Consider the following 19,677-nt stretch of genomic DNA (forward strand, 5'->3'; position numbering starts at 1 on the left):
CAAAACAGGATATACAGATAAACACAATGGTAAGAGAAAAAAAGATCACATTGATGTTATAATCTGCAATTATAATTGTGTTACCATATCTGGCATTGGTTTTTAACAGTGAGAATGACATGTTCAGGTACATTTCAAAGGAAGACTATGGAAGCTATGGATCTAGAGACAGCTACCATCCTTTTAGAGATTTTATGAAGGCATCAAGTAGTATTCACAAGATGTCATCTGTGCAGTCACAGGATAAATTATATTGTCGTATGCACTGTCAGACACTTGAAGTCATCAACCAGCAAGCTCCAGAAAATGATGTCCACAAGAAGAGTTTGTTGTTCAGATCTGCTCAAATGTCATCGCTTAATTTGGGAACAGAACAAAAAGAGGGGAAAAGAACTCTTCAGCAAGTCAAGAGACCAGATTCTGGATGTCAGCCTGCCACTAGGCAGCTGTAGTACCCCAGGTAAGTCATTTCCCTTCTTTGGGGGTCTGATTCCTCATGAGTAAAATGTAATATTTTGACTAGTGCCTAGGGTCCTTCTATCCTTAATAGTATTAGCTAATCAATCAAATATGACCTTTTTGTGTCATACCCAGTTACCTATAGTAACCAGGAAAAAGAAAGGCCCCCCAAAGGAAATTAAACAATTGAAAACAAAAATAAAAATAAAGTTTCCTTGTTATTAAAACAAGGAACTTAAGGCATTTCAGATTCTTCTATATGTAATCAAACAGAACCCTATGGGGGCCTTCCTGGAACAAGCTCCTCCTCCCGTATTCTCTGCTTTTGCTCCTCTGTTCCTCTTTGAAGTACCTAGATAATAGAATGTGTTAATAAAATTCCTGAGTTTTTCAGATGCCAAAACCACCACCAATTCAAAGAAATTAACTACTTAATGATGCGGAGCACACAGCCCCCAGACCTTCTGGCTCCTAAGGATTGATAATGTTAACTGCCCTGTTATCTCAATATCAACCAATCAGAGAGAGAATGGTGCACAAGCTGATCACAAACCCTGAGACTGCCCCAACCCCTCCCCTCACCTGGCCTTTTGAAATGCTTTGCCTAAACCCTCTGAGGAGTCTGGAGTATTCTGAGCACTAGGCAGAGCCACTGATTCTTGCTTGGTCCTACAATAAACCTTTCTCTGCTTCAAACTCCAACGTTTTGGTTTCTTTGGCCTCACTGTGTGTCAGGGACAGGAACTTGCATTCAGTAACATATACCCATTTGTGCTTACAAGTTTACAATTAGGTCTTACATAAAAATCTAAGCAGTTAGAGGAGAAAAGCAAAACCAACCAACCAACCAACCGACTCACCAACCAACCAAACAAAAGCCCTAAGATTGGCCAGTAATCCCAAAGTGCCATTATATATAGACAAGTGAAACCTAGATAGCTCACAAATCTCAGATCTAACAAAGCAAAAGTGAATGGTTTAAGTTAAACTTAGCTCTATTTTCCTGCCTGCCCTTAGGTGGAATGATAACAAACTGTCTGTTCACAGTAAAACATCGTAAAAGGACCTGATGTTCTGCATGGAGATACAACAATTTTTTTCAGTGAGTTTTTAAGGGAAAATTATTTTTCAAACCCCAAAGTTACTAACTAGGCTTTATCACTCTGCTTTAATGATATTTCTTGTCAGAGGTTCACACAAACTCTTCAAACAGATGGTTTGCTTTTAAATTAAATACCTGCAGCCGAGTTTGAAGACTTTTTGAATGATCATTATTCCCATTACCTTTTTTTTTTCCTTTTAGGGCCGCAAGTGCAGCACATGGAAGTTCCCAGTCTGGAGTCAAACTGAGGCTGCAGCCAAAGGCCCAGGCCACAGCCACAGCAAGGCCAGATTCTTCAAGTCAGATCTGTGACCAACACCACAGCTCACAGCAACGTCAGACCCTCAACCCCACCAAATGGAGCCAGAGATCAAACCCACTCCTCATCAGATTTCATCACCACTGAGTCACAACAGGAACTCACCCACCATACTTCTTTAACTGACAGTACATTTTCTCATCAGGCATTGAAGGAGAAAATAAACTCATGACAACTGTTTGCATAACACCTCTATTCCCTAAGGCACACTGGGTACCATATTATGCTGTAACAGTAATAGTTTAGTTGAGCCAAATCTTAATTTTCACTTTGTCTTGGCAGTGAGTAAAAAGAGAGAGAGAGAGAATGAATATCTAGATCCATTCTACCCCACATATTATAAATCCAAAATACCCACCAGAGTCTCGAGAGTACAACTGAATGTTCTGATTAACAAAAAGACTGTCATAGAACACGCATATAACCCTGGCCTCATAAACCTTGGACTGACTCCTGATGAAATATTCCTTCAACTGTTATTATGTATGCAGTCAACACTTTCTATAAAGGAAGCCCATGAGATGTTAAACAGTATTACATATGCCTGGTTGGGATCCATTGACATTATGAAAAGATAAGTGCTTGTTCTCAGAGCATCATTGCTAATCGTCTATATAAAAACTCCCTCCAACACAGAACTTTCTTATCCTTCTCCTATGAATAAACAGTAAGTAGAAATGTAAAACAGCAGCAAGAAGAATCTGAACTCTATAAATTTTGAGCACCATAACTGTGGGGACACAGCAGGGAAAAAGTATAGAGGATGAAGTGCATCAGTCAAACAGTGGGAAATCTCTCAATAAATGCTCCAATTATGGAAGAAAATAGCAATACCATCGTTAATTATAAAAAATATATAGATGATAATATACTCGCTAAGTCTGCAAGGCTAAGATGAAGTCGCATCAGCATTTATCTGCCTTTTTTTATGTCAGAACTAATAGTTTCATCAAACATAACTTACAAGGTTATGCAGACTGAATAAGTTAATGTGCAATTCTTCACTAATAGTATTTCTGCTTCCTTCCCTCTTTTTTGATAGGCTCTCTAGCCATCATAAGTAGCTTTCTCACAGGCTCTATTATTTAGAACTGAAGAAAAGAAGATTTCAGTGAGTATGAAGAGAATAACAATTTACAGAAGTAGGTATAATCTTTCTTAAGAATTCCTTCCAACAGGTAGTATATTAACTACAAAACCACCAGGAGGTTGTGGGGGGGTGGGGGAAGAAAAGAAAGACTATTCCTGAAAACACTATGTGCCAAGCATCTGTATGATTCCTCACTACTATATTGACTGCAAAAAAACCTAGGGAGGTAAATATTATTGTCTTCTTTTTCAGACTAAGAAATCGAAGATGCAGTATGGTTAAGTGACTCTCCTGTGCGGTCTCACAAGCAGTTAAGTGCCACAATAAGATGGGCCTCTGTGCATGGTCTGTGCTGTGAACTCTCACCACACCCACTCCAAAACCAAAGTGTTTTCTCAGATTGGGCTGGCGGCCTTTGCTGGGAACAGGATAGATGCTACATTTTTACCTTATTTCTTTTGGAATAGTGTAGACAATCTCTTTGATCATATTTGCCACTTCAGGACATTATATCTTCATTGGTCAAGGCAAAGTTCCATTTAGTCTTGTTTTGATTCTTTTTTCTTTTCTTTTTTGGCTGCCCTGCAGCGTATGGAGTTTTCAGGCCCAGAGGTCAGATCTGACCTGAAGTGGCAACCTACTCCACCGCTGTGGCCACACCCAGATTTTTAACCCACTGTGCCAGGCTGGTTGGTAATCAAATGAACCTGCATCGCAGGGCTGCAGAGATGTCACTGATCCCATTGTGTCACAGCAGGAACTCCTATTTTATTTTCTTATTTGTCTCCTTCAACCCATGTTCTCAATGTTATTCCCCTCTTGCCCACTGGACACTAATACCTTTACTTTATGCCCTTTCAAATGCCTGACACACAAACATATACAGGTAGCCTTGAAAAATATTACTGCTATTGTTTGTATATTTATTTGACATTTTCAAATAAAAAGTCTTAGGGGAGAAGTTCCCATCGTGGCGCAGTGGTTAACGAATCCGACTAGGAACCATGAGGTTGTGGGTTCAATCCCGGCCCTTGCTCAGTGGGTTAACGATCCAGGATTGCGGTGAGCTGCGGTGTAGGTCGCAGACGCGGCTCGGATCCCCCGTTGCTCTGGCTCTGGCGTAGGCTGGCGGCTACAGCTCCGATTAGACCCCTAGCCTGGGAACCTCCCATATGCCGTGGGAGCAGCCCAAGAAATGGCAAAGAGACAAAAAAAAAAAAAAAAAAAAAGTCTTAGGGAATAAGACTTTTTCATGCTTGCCTATCTTGCTGTATATAAATTTTGATTCTTTGTTGCTTGGCTTTTGCACAGTAGCTCATTATAAATGCATGACTTGCTCTCCACAAAGAATTCTGCACCCTTCCACTACTAGTTTGTTTTTTTTTTTTTTTTTTTGTCTTTTTAAGGTCGCACCTGTGGTACATGGAAGTTCCTGGGCTCAGGGTCAAATTAGAGCTGCAGTTGCCGGCCTACACCACAGCCACAGCAACGTGGGATCCAAGCCATGTCTGCAATTTACACCACAGCTCATGGCACTGCCAGATCCTTAACCCACTGAATAAGGCCAGGGATCATACCCTCGTTCTTCCTAGGGATCCTAGTCGTGTTTGTTACCACTGAACCACAATGGGAACTCCCTTCCACTACTATTTCTTATGAGGCTTTTTAAAAACATAAATAGGAGCTACTCATTTTTTTGGCCATACCTGGTGGGATGCAGAAGTTCCAAGATCAGGGTAGAACACACTCCACAGCAGTAGTCTGAGCCATAACAGTGACAATGCTGGATCCTTAACCTCCAGGCCACTAGGGAATTCCAAATATGGGCTACTCTTTATCAATTATTACTTCTGCATCTGACATCACCACTTTATTCCTTTCTTTTAGATAATTAATGTAATTGATTATATTGCCAGTTTTTGTCAGGTCCAACTCTGGGAAAAATCTCTACTTGAAATGGATTATTTTTATCACATTTTCAGTTTGGGATAAATATAATTTTAATTCAGAGTTTTGTATCTATAAATTGATGTATAATTCACTTTTATTTTTCTCTCATTCTCTGACTGTTATAAAAGTTGTATTGGTTTGAGGTATAGGTAAGGCTCAGTGTTTAATTAAACACTAACAAACTTTGAAGAGACCAACCACTTCTACCCTCTTTCCCCAAAAGAAACCTGTGTTAACTCAGGAAAACATAGTTAAGTGCATAGCTTTTCAGGAAAATACTATTATGTAGATGCCAACATATAGACGTAAATATACATATTTTATATATATACACAAACATATATATACACACACATATGTCCTTTTCACATAATTTTATTGACATAAATGGGATTGCAATATAAATATGACTTTTCTCTTTGCACTCCTCACTTAGCAATGTGTTATGGAGGTTTGTCTACACTAGCATATCCTGCATTCATAGATCTACCTTATTACGCCCCTATTTATTTATTTATTTTCTTTTTTGTGGCTGCACCTGCAGCATATGGAAGTTCCTGGGCTAGGGGTTGAATCAGAACTGCATCTGAAACCTAAACCACAGCTATGGCAACATCAAATCTCAGTTGAATCTGCAAACTACACTGCAGCTTGTGGCAACGCCAGATCTTAACCCACGGGGTGAGGTCAGGGATTGAACCTGTATCCTCACAAAGACAACGTTGGGTCCTTAATTCACCAAGCCACAAAGGAAATCCCTATTCCCCTCTTTAAAAATTCCATTTTAATAGATATTTAACTTGCTTTCGATTTTTGACTTTAACATATGTGAATTCATTAAACAACCTTGTATATATGTATTGACATATCTATAGGCTAAATCGCTAAAACAGGTCAAATGCTGGGAAATGCTGGGTCAAATTCTGGTTGTAAAATTTCAAATATTATAACAAATGCTATTAATTATTCTTTGGCATATGTATATACATATATATATATACTGATCAGACATTAAAATTGATTTTCTCTTTTGCACTATAGTAAACTTGAATTCTAATGGTATTGTTAATCTAGTGCAGAACTGAAAAGTTTTCAAAAATTTTTCTGATAAGTACCATTAAGTAAAATTTATTTTACTTTCTATGACAACAAAGGTTCATAAAAAGTACCTGTGTAATGTCTTCATGATAAACAAATTGGCTTTTCAAACTGGAAGAGACTCAGTCTATGCGCAATTTACATCTGAATAAACTGGGTCCTATTAAGTTAATCGTTTTTTAAACTAAGTTTGACCTCTTAATAGAGAGTATTATGTCTGAAGCAAATTGAACCTAAATTCAGTTTACGTTTGTTCTGCCCCTTTTGCTGCATGTTGTCATGCTAGATCTCATCCACAATCTGGTTACTTACCCTCCCCTGTGTCTCCTACAGTGAACTGTTATCCTGAGCATACTCTGGGCTTGTCTGATCTGGAATAAAAGTTGCTTTCTCTTATTTTTAAGCCAATCCCCAGAAAAACTGTAAGACTAGAGGTATTTGGGGGTCTTTGTAACATTACTAAGGTATTGAAGTCTTTATGATGTTGTCTAAAACTACCAATATCACCAAACAAAACTCTGTATAATTGTGATTAATGATGACCCCTCACCTTTAAGATTCACCATTTTATTCAGAATAGACAAGATAAGTGACTATCACTGTTTGCAGATGACTTGATATTATACAAGACAATCCTAAAGATGGTACCAGAAAACTGTCAGAGCTCATCAATGATTTCCATAAAGTTGCAGAATACAAAACCGAATATACAGAAATCTACTGCATTTCTATATACTAGTATACAATAAAGGATAAGAAAGAGAAATTAGGGAAACAATCCCATTTACCATAGCATAAAAAAGAATAAAATATTTAGAAATAAACCTACCTAGAAAGACAAAAGACCAGTGTTCTGAAAACTGTAATATGCTGATGAAAAAAACAAAGGTAACACAACAGATGAAAATATATATTATGCTCTTGGACTGGAAAATAAATACTGTCAAAATGGCAATACTACCCAAGGCAAGCTACACATTCAATGCAATCCCTATCCAATTATCAATCACATTTTACACAGAACTAGAACCAAAATTTTAAAATTTGCATGGAAACATAAAAGACTCCTGAATAGTCAAAGCAATCCTGAGAAAGAAAAATGGAGCTGTGGGAATCAGCTGAGTATACTGACTTCAGACTATAATACAAAGCTACATACACCAAAACAGTATGGTACTGGCACAAAAATAGAGTTATAGATTAATGGAACAGGATAAAGAGCCCAGAAATAAACCCACACACCTATTACAAAGGAGGTGAGAATATACAATGGAGAAAAGACAATCTTTTCCATAAGTGGTGCTGGGAAAAGTGGACAGCTACACATAAAAGAATGAAATTAGAACACTATCTACCTATAAAAGAATGAAATTAGAATACTCTCCAGCACCACACACAAAAATAAACTCAGAATAGATCAAAGACCTAAATATAAGACCAGATACTATGAAATTCTTAGAACACTCTCTGACATAAACCACAGCAGAATTTTCTTAGTTCCACATTCCAGAGTAATGAAAACAAAACCAAAAATAAACAAATGGGACCTAATTAAACTTAAAAGTTTTTGCACAGCAAAGGAAACCATAAACAACAGGAAAAGACAGCCCACATAATAAGAGAAAATATTTGCAAATGAAGTGACTGACAGGGGACTAATCTCTAAAATACGCAAACAACTCACATAGCTCAATATCAAAAAAACAAACAACCCAATCAAAAAATGGTTAGAAGATCTAAATAGACATATCTCCAAAGAAGACATGCAGATGATCCCAAAACACATGATAAGTTGCTGAAAACTGCAATTTATTATAGAAATGCAAATCAAAACTTCAATGAGGTATCACCTCACACTGGTCAGAATGGCCATCCTCAAAAAGTGTACAAACAATAAATACTGGAGAGGGTGCAGAGAAAAGGGAAATTTCCTACAGAATTGGTGGGTATGCTTCCTTGTGTATACTGGTGCAACTTCTATGGAGACCAGTATGAAGCTTTCTTCTAAAAACTAAAAATAAAATTACCATATAATCCAGCAATCCAACTCCTGGGCATCTATCAAGAGAAAATCATAATTTGAAAAGGCATGGGCACCCCAATGTTCATTGCAGCACTGTTTACAATAGCCAAGACATGTAAGCAATCTAAATGTCCATCAGCAGAGGAATGGATAAAGAAGAAATGGTGTACGTATACAATGGAATATTACTCAGCCAAAAAAAGAATGAAATAATGTCATTTGTGGCAACATGGATGAACCTAGAAATTACCCTACTAAGTGAAGTTTGATAGTGAATGACAAAAATCATATAACATATGTAGAATCTAAAGTGGATACAAATGAACTTATTTTCAGAACAGATACAGACTCACAGACTTTGAAAACAAATTTATGGTTACCAAGGGGGACAGGTGCTGGGTGGGAGGGATGGACTGGGGATTTGGGTTGGCATATGCACACTGTGGCATATGAAATGACTGGCCAGTAGGGACCTGCTACATAGCACAGGGAAATTTACCCAATATTCTCTGATAATCTATATAGGAAAAAATCTGAAAAAGAATGGATGTGTGTGTATGTATAACTGAATTACTTTATTGTACAGCAGAAATTATCAACATTGTAAATCAATTAAACTTCAAAAGAAGATAGGTGAGAATATACATGTTAGTTTTTAAACACACACAGGTGATATATTAGAACCAAATATCTTTTACTTCACCAAGTGACTTGATTCATATATGAAATAGAATAAACCTGAAGTAGGATCTTCAATGATCACCAATGTAAGATATGGATAAAACCAAGCACAGGGTTTTACTTGAAGAATTTAAGTCACTCTTAGGTAACTGGAATTATTCAATTGTGTGTATATGTGTGGGTATTTTTGTTTATGTGTACTGATTTTTATGTATTTGCTCAGTAAAGGGTACAAAATGAAATTGTAAAGTGTTTGGTAAAAATGGGTCACATACAAAAAAACAATTTGGAGTTCCCGTCATGGCACAGTGGTTAACGAATCCCACTAGGAACCATGAGGTTGCGGGTTCAATCCCTGGCCTTGCTCAGTGGGATAAGGATCCAGCGTTGCTGTGAGCTGTGGCATAGGTTGCAGACGCGGCTTGGATCCTGCATTGCTGTGGCTCTGGCGTAGGCCGGCAGCTATGTTTCCGATTAGCTCCGTAGCCTGGGAATCTCCATAAGCCACGGGAGTAGCCTCAGAAAAAGGCAAAAAGACAAAAAAAAAAAAAAACAATTTACCCTAATTCAATTGAACCAAGGATTTTCTTTCTCCTTTCACATGACTGCATTTCTTTAAAAGTAAGACCAAAAACATCAAACAAAAATACCACCAAAAAGATTTCTGGCCCCAATGATTCTAATTATCATAGAAATCAATGTGTCACAGTGGCTTAGAACTCAAGTTTTAAAATTAGAAAAAATGTTTGAAACCTACCTCACCTGTTACCTGAAGAGGTAACCTAATGTCATTTCTTCATCTATAAAATAGAGACAGTGTAGTACATAGCTCCTACAATTTTAATGAAGGTAAAAGTAATAATGTATATAGAATATTTATTAAAATGCCCAGGTTGGTTTCTAAAATGTCTTCTATTATTAACATTTCAACATACAAAACAAGTTGGGATACTGGATTTTAGTACAAATGTCACTCCAGACTAATATTGTTGACAAAATACTTCAGTTAGAGATGATCACATGTTTCTCATTCCATTGGTCACAAATACAAATAATAGCATGGCAGACATGGATAACCTTACTTATTTATAGACATCTTTCTTAATGAATATTTTCCTGCCTAATTAACACTCCATATATGTAATCTATTGTAGTATTCTTGTGGTATGCTAAAAAAAAAAAGGTTGAAACATCATTTCCTGATATTTTCCACCATTCTATTTTCAAATGTGATAAAAATCAACATGTATTTTAAAAAAATATTTGCTCATATAGCAAAGCATAGTAAAGATTTGGCATTAGCTCAAGAAAACTAAATAAAAACAGGTGTTTATGTTTTTTACGAAAGTAAATTTTCTTATAAGCTGCATTACTGAAACACAATACTTGGTATTTTTAACAGATTTTTGTTGAAATGCAGAGTCAGTCACATATTTCTGAGGTTGAATTAATAGGGTTATTTAATTGATCATGTAAGAATCAAATAGTGTATTTTAGGACCTTTCCCACTATTTTGTATAATAATCCCACTTATATATAATTCTAAATATGCCAGCTAACATTCTAGTTGTTGTGATAACAGAATCATTTATTTCTCACAGCTGTTCATTCTGCATAGCAATTTATAACCATTTCATAATGAACATTCATGCTATCAAAAGACAAATTGATGACTAGCATATTATACTAGATTTTAAAAAACAGAAAATAGTTTTCTGAAAAAGTAGCACAAGTTAACACTAGAGCACAGATAAATATTGTTTGGTTGTTACTTACCAAGTCAGCTTACCAAGTCAAATGATCACTTGATCTGTGCATTCATATGCCAAGTGTGTTTCTGAGTATGTATGTGTGAGTGTGTGTGTGTAATCACTAAATGTTATTTGATTTTTAGTAATAGAGCTTAAAAATAATATCTCTTTATAATAACATAAATCTCTTTTCTCTGACTGAATAAAGAGTGTGTTTGGATTCTGGTATAATAATTATTCAAAATTCATTGAATATTTACTAGAGCCCAGGCAATCTGATAAGCACTTTCATAGAGTAAGTTAATGTTACTTTTAAATAATATTCTACAAGGATTATGTGCCACTATCTTTACTAAATAGATGAGAAAATAGATCCCTTGTTCAAGATCATGATTGTAGAGCTGAGACCGAACTCTAGTCATTCTAACATCAATGTTCATGTTTCCAATCACAAATAATTTACAACTAAATATACTAGAACTTTGTGTTGTTGATTTCAAAAAATTTAAGTGGCATTGATTATGCTTTACTACCAAATGCTTTTCTAATTTAACATGTAATCATAAGAGATTCTTGGTTTTGTTACAAAAAATCCAAAAAATAACTTGTTTGTTTTTTAGGGCACATCCGAGGCATATGGAAGTTCCCAGGCTAGGGGCCTATGCCACAGCCACAGCCACAGCCACTCAGGATCCAAGGCACATCCAACCTACACCAGTTCATGGCAATGCTGGATCCTTAATCCACTGAATGAGGGCTCAAACCCACATCGTCATGGATACTAGTCGGGTTTGTTACAGCTGAGATACAGTGGCGATTCCACTATTAACTACTTTCATATATAGCTCTATATTTTGTAAACTCACATAATCATTTTGATAACCCCACAAAATAACTATCATTATTACCATTACTCTATTACTACAAACCACATGATGCATTCTACAGACGTTTGCAATTAAGAGAGAAACTTTTTGAAAATAAGGTGAAAATGTATTCAATTGATGTAGTTAAAAAAAATGATAATCCTGTAATGTTACAACAAAATGACAGTTATCTGGAGTTGTGCTATGAAATGGTTTCATACCTTAGTAACCAAACTCTCATAAATTAAGTTTAAAGTATCCCTATGTGCTTATGAAATGAGCTAAAAAGATCACAGTCCAGGTCCTCTTGTTAGCGGGATCACTGTTTTGATTTTTCCACTGAATCTATAATTTTACTCGGTGGAAATATAACTTCCAGAAGAATCAGAACACATCAAGATGACAGCTGTTCTAGCCAGTTTTCCTGGCTCACTCAATGTACATGATGGGTATGAGTTCAGAAGTGTAATGCATCCATTTGACTTTGCATTTCCAGTATCTCCAAGACAAAATCTGAACTGATTCAGGGTCCAGCTACTGCACAAATAGTTTAAATATTCACAGTATAGGGGGAAGATGTCCAGTGTTCAGAAGACCTTGGCCATGGACTTTTAGGCTATGCATGCCACAAGAATTGGTGGTGTATTACGTGTATTGAGCAATGCAAAGCACTGAGCACTCATGAGATATAGGACTGGGAATAGGTGGCAAGATGAATCAGACAATTTTCACGTTGTCTGGCAGAATTAGTCTCCTACAATGAGATATGCTAATACCTAAAATGGTTCTTAAGGAAGAAATTCTCAAAACTCTCAAGAGGGCCCAGGGGTAGCTATTCAAATGACACCCCTGATATGGAGCTATATTATCTGCTTCTGACTCATTTCCAAATCACCTATTGCTCATGTACAAGAATATACAAACAAAAAATATTGTAATCTTATTAACACACAATGAAACAGATGTGGGATGAATTGACTATTTTAATAATGGACTTTAGGAATAGGGCAAATAAGTTGCTTAAGTTCATCATCAGTATCATTTATTTGTTCACTACTGATTTTTTATTCATCAAGAGCTCAGTGAAAATGAAATGATAAAAATAGCTTGCAATGTTCTTATTTTCATGTATCATATGGTATCGCTTTCTCATAGCAAATGACTTTCTCGAGAGAAAACTCTATTGCTATTTTTTAACAGCACAATCATATTAAACATATTAAAGCTGCCATCTGGAGAATTTGAAATTTGTCAACTAGGTAAAAATGCAGATAATACATTTTTTTTTCTGAAGAGCTGATAAAGAGTTCAAAAACATTCCTCATATATCATTATCAGAGAAGCAATGTCTAGGCAGCTTTCAGTTTTGGTCCTAATAAATATTTGTGTATCTTGGTAAAGATTTTTTTGTGTGTGTGAATTCAAAACAAGGTGTCTTCTCTGTCTCTTTCCCTCCCATCTGCTCTTCCCCTACTTAAAGGAAGGCATCAGCAGAGGCTTCAGTGTACTATTTCTTTGACTACCGAGAGGAGGCATGTGGAAGATGTCAATCAAACCTCTCAAACTCTAGGTTACGTCTCTTTCATAAAATTCAATTTCATAAGGATGGGAGATGGAATGACAGCCTCACTTACTCTGACTGCTAAAGGCCAATCAAGAGTTGAAATGAAAGCAGAAATGTTATCAAGATCACTGCCATATACTGGCAGTCACTGTGGTAGTGGGTTATATCAGAAATTGCAAGTAGGAGTACAAGAGAATAGCATTTCAGATGGCTACAGGCACATTTTAGAATTTGTCATGAGGTATGCTATTTCTGGCTTGGTAAATACCATGTCTTCTGTGCCCTTTAAAATAACCATATTATTGAATTCAACACAGATATGGAGATGCTCTTCCGAAAAAGAGGCAGTCATAATATTTGTTTTCCTGTTGACAGAAGTTGTCTGTGGCTGTCCCTGGTTGAATGTAATAAGAGATGATATTCTCTATCAGCTTTAGGAGTTCTACCATTGACCCCATTAATGTAGCATAGATAACTGGCACAGGCTGAAAATGACAAATTCTGTCAAGCCATGAAATGTATTTCATACTTGAAACTTAAAAATTCAAAAAGCATTACAGGCACTCCTAAGTCACACACATGATTTCTCTGTCCTGAACACATATTTTCGGTACTAGAGTTACTACTCATAGAACTATTCCAAGCATTTTCCAAATAAGAGTATATTTAATGAGGTAGATAATGATATCTTCATTTTAAAGATGAGAAAAATAAAGCAGAGAAAAGAGGTTAATTTGCCCAAATTAACAGGGCTACTAGTGAAGCTGATTTGTCCAGAGTCCAAGTTTTGGATGACAATCATAGGATCTCCCATGTGATATTGAAAATACCTATGTATATATAATTCGTGCATATATAGAATACATGCATATTTGATGTTATGCATTTATTGTTATAGATATAAACATATTTATGTATTATACATACTTTGCTATATTTTGTTTCACAAATATTTTTAAAAATTTAATGAATTCATCATACCATTTCTTTTCAGTGGCTTCATTAATAAGTTGAGGAAACCTACACCACCTAATACAAATTTAAGTAATAGAATTTTTTTCCCAACATGACATAGCCCTCAGCATGGTACCATATTCTTGCAATGCTATGTTTTCTCTCTCCCAGTGATATGCATTTCCATTCCACAGGCAATGGGGACTACATTAGAGATACCTCTCAAGTAGTGCTACTATCTAGACAGAAATTTAGGATGCTATATCTCTATAAGTGGTCTAATTTAATTAATGGTCTTTCCAAAGCAAATGACTATTTATAAATATGAAAATTCTACTGAAGTCTTGAGTTCAATATCAAGCAATAGAAGTTCAGTAAAACCTGATCATAAATAATAGACTTAGACTACTTCCATGTGCTGCTCTGATTAGTTGAATTGTATACAATTTTAAGTCATGCCTGCATGTGTTTGCTCCTATCATGAGAATTACATGTTTATACAGTGTCTGTTGTAAACACAAATTCAAACCTGGTTGTGACAATTGTTACACGTATCATTATGCAATTTAAATATTATATACACAATTAACTAATGATTGCAAAATATAGATTTTTTTTAAAATAAAAAATAAATTCAACTTAGAAAGACTGCATAAAGTCTACATAAAGGCATAAAAGTAAATTTATAAAGGATAGTTGGAAAAACAATGATAAAATCTAAAAGGAATCTTTTCCCAAATTATTTTATGAGTCTTTAACTTCTTACTCCACTGTAAAGAAACCAATACATAAAACCCATAGAGAGTGTATGGAGGGTCCTCAAAAAACTAAAATAGAACTACCATATGATCCAGCAATCACACTCCTGGGCATATACCTGGAGAAAACCATAATCTGAAAAAATACATGTACTCCAATGCTCACTGCAGCACTATTTACAATAGCCAAGACATGGAAGCAACCTAAATGTCCATCAACAGAGGAATGGATAAAGAAGATGTGGTACATATATGGAATGGAATATGACTCAGCCACAAAAAGAATGAGATAATTCCATTTGCAGCAATATGGATGGACCTAGAGGTTATCATACTGAGTGAAGAAAGTCAGATAGAGAAAAACAAATATCATATGACATCACTTATATGTGCAATCTAAAAAAATGATACAGGGAATTCCCGTTGTGGCTCAGTGGTTAACAAATCCAAGTAGGAACCATGAGGTTGTGGGTTTAATCCCTGGCCTTGCTTAGTGGGTTAAGGATCCAGTGCTGCCGTGAGCTGTGGTGTAGGTTGTAGACGCAGCTCGGATCCCACGTTGCTGTGGCTCTGGTGTAGGCCGGCAGCTATAGCTCCGACTGGACCCCTAGGCTGGGAACCTCCATTTGCCACGGGAGTGGACCAAGAAATGGCAAAAAGACCAAAAAAAAAAAAAAAAAGATACAAATGAACTTATTTATAAAACAGACTCACAGACTTGAAAACAAAGGGGAAAGGTGGGGGATTAAAAAAAAAAAACACAGACAATAAATTATGAATTTTTTATGTATAAAAGAAAATGTCAGCTACTGATTCCACACACAAAGCAAGTCTTTAGTCTTACATTAAGAGTCTTTTACTGTTTGAATTAAAATAAAACAGGTCAGTTACATATGTGTCACTTTTATTGACCCAATATCTAAGAGAAGGTCATATTGTATCTAGTATCCAACATATTTCTTGTAATTCTGTGTATAAAATAAATAACATACCCATTGTCTTAAAATTTTTTTTGATTAACTGACCCAATATCTAAAGAGAAGGTTATATTGTATCTGGTTCCCAACATATTTCTTGTAATTCTGTGTATAAAATAATTTACCCACTGCATTACACCATCATCTAGAGGATTCATATCATTCTCTAGAGCCTAATTCATGATATTGTTTAGGAAATATAAATTTGTACCAACATCTCATACTTTAGAGCAAAGGGAAGCCAGAAGAATGGAAACAATAAGCATTCTCAACTTCCTTCATGAAAATAGTTTTGACTTTTTAAAAGTTATCAATCCTTGTTCTTACATCCATAAATAACTATTTCATCAGGACTCTAAATTCATTTGCTCAGTACTTGACAATCTCAGCAGAAAAAACTATCAGGTTCCAGAACTGTATTGTTTTTCACAGTTCTGACAATAATTTTAACCTTTTCAAAATATATCATAAAGATTTGTTTGTTGGCAAGGGTTCCTGAGATTTAACATTTTCTTTCTCTAAAGTTGGAAGTTTCAAAGAATGCTGAAATATCCATACTATCTTCACATAATCCCCTTATAATTAAACTTTTTTTTTGTTTTTTCATTTTGTCTTTAGTATGAATTTTCAGGTATACAACACTATAATTTGACACCTATATACACTTCAAAGTGATCACTATCACAAATCTGTTACCATCCATAAGCATATGACCCATTTGCCCTTTCACTCCTTTCACCCACACTCCCAGCCCCCTTCCCTTCCAGAAACGACTAATCTGTTCTCTGCATCTATGAGTTTGTTTTTGTTTTACTTTTTTTTGTTCATTTGTTTTATTTAGATTCCACATATGAGTGATACATGATACTTGCCTTTTTCGGACTTAGTTCACTTAGCATAATATCCTCAAGGTCTATCCATGTTGTTGCAAATGGCAAGATTTTATTCTTTTTTTTTGTAGCTGAGTAGTATACCATTTTACACACACACAAACACACACACACACACACACACCACCACCACCACCTTCTTTATGTATTCATCCATCTATGGACACTTAGGCCCTTTCCATTTCTTGGGTATTGTAAATAATTTTACAATGGACATAAGGATGAATATATCTTTTCAAATTGCTGTTTCCATGTTATTAGGACAAACAGCCAGAAATGGACTAGCTGGATCACTTGGTGGTTTCATTCTTAACTTTTGAGGAATTTCCATACTATTTTAAATAGTGATTGCACCAACTTACCGTCTCACCAACAATATATGATGGTTTCCTTTCCTCCAACAATTGCTATTTCATGTCTTTTAAATAATAGTCATCCTAACAGGTGTGAGGTGATACATCATGGTCTTGATTTGCATTTCCCTAATAATTAGTGATGTTGAACTTCTTTTCATGTGCCCATTAGCTATCTGTGTGTACTTTTTAGAAAAATATATATTCAGATCCTATGCCCATTTTTAATCAGGTTTTTTTGGTTGCTCTTGAGTAGTTTGAGTTTTACATATATTTTGAATACTAACCCCTTAGCTGATAAATGATTTTCAAATAACTGCTCATATTCATTAGATTGCCTTTTCATTCTGATGGTGATGGTACCCATCACTGGGCACAAGCTTCCTAGTTTCATAAAGTCCCATTTGTTAATTTTGCTATTGTTTTCCTTGCCTTTGGAGTCAGATCCACAAAAACATTGCTAAGACTGATGACAATGAGGTCACTATCTATGTTTTCTTATAGGAATTTTATTATTTCAGGTTTTACATTGACATATTTAATCAATTTTGATTTAATGTCTATTTATAGTGAACAATAGGGGTGTAGTTCCATTCTTTTTGCATTGGTTATCCAGTTTTCCCAACACAATTTATTGAAGAGATTCTCCTTTCTCCATGGTATATTATTTACTTCTTTGTCATAAATCAATTGATCATATGTATGTAGCTTTAATTTTGGTCTTTCAATTCTGTTCCATTGATGTGTCTCTGTTTCTGTACTAGTACCATACTGCTTATATTACTTTAGCTTTGTAGTGTAGTTTGCAATCAGGAGGCAAAATAACTCCAGCTTTGCCTTCTTTATCATAATTGTTTTGGTTATTTAATATCTTTGGTTGTTCCATACAAATTTTAGAATTATTTGTTCTAGTTCCGTAAAATATGCTGTTGGAATTTTGATAGAGATTGTACTGAATCTGTTGATTGCCTTGGTTGGTAAGGATATTTTAACAATATTAATTCTTCTAATCCATGAGTGTGGAATATCTATTTATTTGTATCTTTGATTTCTTTCAACAATGTCTTAGAGTTTATTTTCTTTTTTATTTTTTTATTTACTTCCCCAATACATTATTTTTTTTTCTACTGTAAAGCATGGTGACCTAGTTATACATAAACATATATGTATACGTTCTTTTTTCTCACTTTATCATGCTCCATCATAAATGGCTAGACATAGTCCTCAGTGCTATACAGCAGGATCTCATTGCTAATCCATTCCAAAGGCAATAGTCTGCATCTATTAATCCCAAACTCCCAATCCATCCCACTCCTTCCTTCCCCCCCCATCCCCCCATCAACCACAAGTCTATTCTCCAAGTCCAAGATTTTCTTTTCTGTGGAAATGTTCATTTGTGCCTTATATTAGATTCCAGATATAAGTGATATAATATGATATTTGTCTTTCTCTTTCTGACTTATTTTACTCAGTACGAGAGTCCTAGTTCCATCCAGGTTGCTGCAAATGGCATTATTTTGTTCTTTTTTATGGCTGAGTAGTATTCCATTGTGTATATATACCACATCTTCCTAATCCAATCACCTGTTGATAGACATTTGGGTTGTTTCTATGTCTTGGGTATTGTGAATATGCTGCATTGAGCACACGGGTGTGTGTGTCTTTTTTGAGAAAAGTTTTGTCTGGATAGATGCCCAAGAGTGGGATTGCTGGGTCATATGGTAGTTCTATGCATACTTTTCTAAGGTACCTCTATACTGTTCTCCATAGTGGTTGTACCTTTGAGTTTTCAATGTACAGGTATTTCATCTCCTGGATTAAATTTATCCCCAGGTATTTTATTTTTTGATGCAATTATAAATGCAATTGTTTTCTTAATTTGTCTTTCATTATTGGTGTATAAAAATGCCACTGGTTTCTGCATATTGATTTTGTATCCTGCTACTTTAATAATTCACTTATAACAGCTTTTTGGTAAAATCTTTAAAGTTCTCTAATATATATGTCATCTGCATTTTCAAATAGTGATGGTTTTCTTCTTCCTTTCTTATTTGATGACTTTTATTTATTTATTTTCTTACCCAATTGCTGTGGATAGAACTCCTAACACTATTTTGAATAAAAGTGATGAGAGTGGACACTCTTGTTTTGCTCCTGATCTTAGAGGAAAAGCTTTTAGCTTTTCACCATTGAATATGATATTAGCTGCTGGTTTGTCTTATATGGGCTTTATTATATTGTGATGTATTTCCTCTATGCCCACTTTGTTGAAAGTTTTTATCAGAAATTAATGTTGAATTTTGACAAATAATTTTCTGATCATCATTGAGATGATGGTATGATGTATTGCCTTCATTTTGTTAATGTCATATATCATACTGATTGATTTGCAGATGTTTAGCCATCCTTGCATAAATCCTTTTAATGTATTTTTGGATGTAATTTACTGAGCATTTTTGTTAAGGATTTTTGTGGTATGTGACCATTTTAATGTATTTTTGGATTTATTTACTGAGCATTTTTGTTGAGGATTTTTGCATTTATGTTAATCAAGGGTGTTGGTCTGTAATTCTTCTTTTTTTGTGTGTGTGTTGTCCTTGTTTGGTTTTGTTATCAGCATAATGCTGGCTTTGTAAAACGTGCTTGGAAGTCTTCCTTTTTTCAATTTTTGGGAAGAGTTGGAGAGGGATAGTTATTAAATCTTCATTGAATACTTTGCAGAATTCACCAGTGAACCATCTCATCCTGGGCTTTTGTTTCATGGGAGACTTTTTTAAAATTACTGTTTCAATCTTCTTTCAGTAAATCAATCTACTCAGATTTTCTACTTCTTCATGATTCA

General features: G+C 35.3%; 1 protein-coding gene across 21 annotated transcripts in view; it reads right to left on the reverse strand.

Annotated features, from left to right (window-relative positions):
• Positions 1 to 19,677, reverse strand: part of NKAIN2 (sodium/potassium transporting ATPase interacting 2) — a 1,025,964-nt gene that overhangs the window by 549,278 nt on the left and 457,009 nt on the right. Inside the window, exons 1-2 of one of the 21 annotated variants that reach the window (XR_002338467.1) lie at positions 4,677 to 6,766; positions 177 to 356 (exon numbers count right to left, since the gene is read on the reverse strand). The exons of 19 other annotated variants lie outside the window; for them this stretch is intronic. The gene's annotated coding sequence lies outside the window, so the exon portion shown is untranslated. Of the gene's footprint in view, positions 1 to 176; positions 4,006 to 4,676; positions 6,767 to 19,677 lie in introns of those variants that run through there. One more of the 21 variants, XR_002338466.1, reaches the window with a different exon arrangement.

This window comes from Sus scrofa, chromosome 1 (assembly GCF_000003025.6).
Source record: "Sus scrofa isolate TJ Tabasco breed Duroc chromosome 1, Sscrofa11.1, whole genome shotgun sequence".
In the NCBI taxonomy this organism is placed as follows: domain Eukaryota; kingdom Metazoa; phylum Chordata; class Mammalia; order Artiodactyla; family Suidae; genus Sus; species Sus scrofa.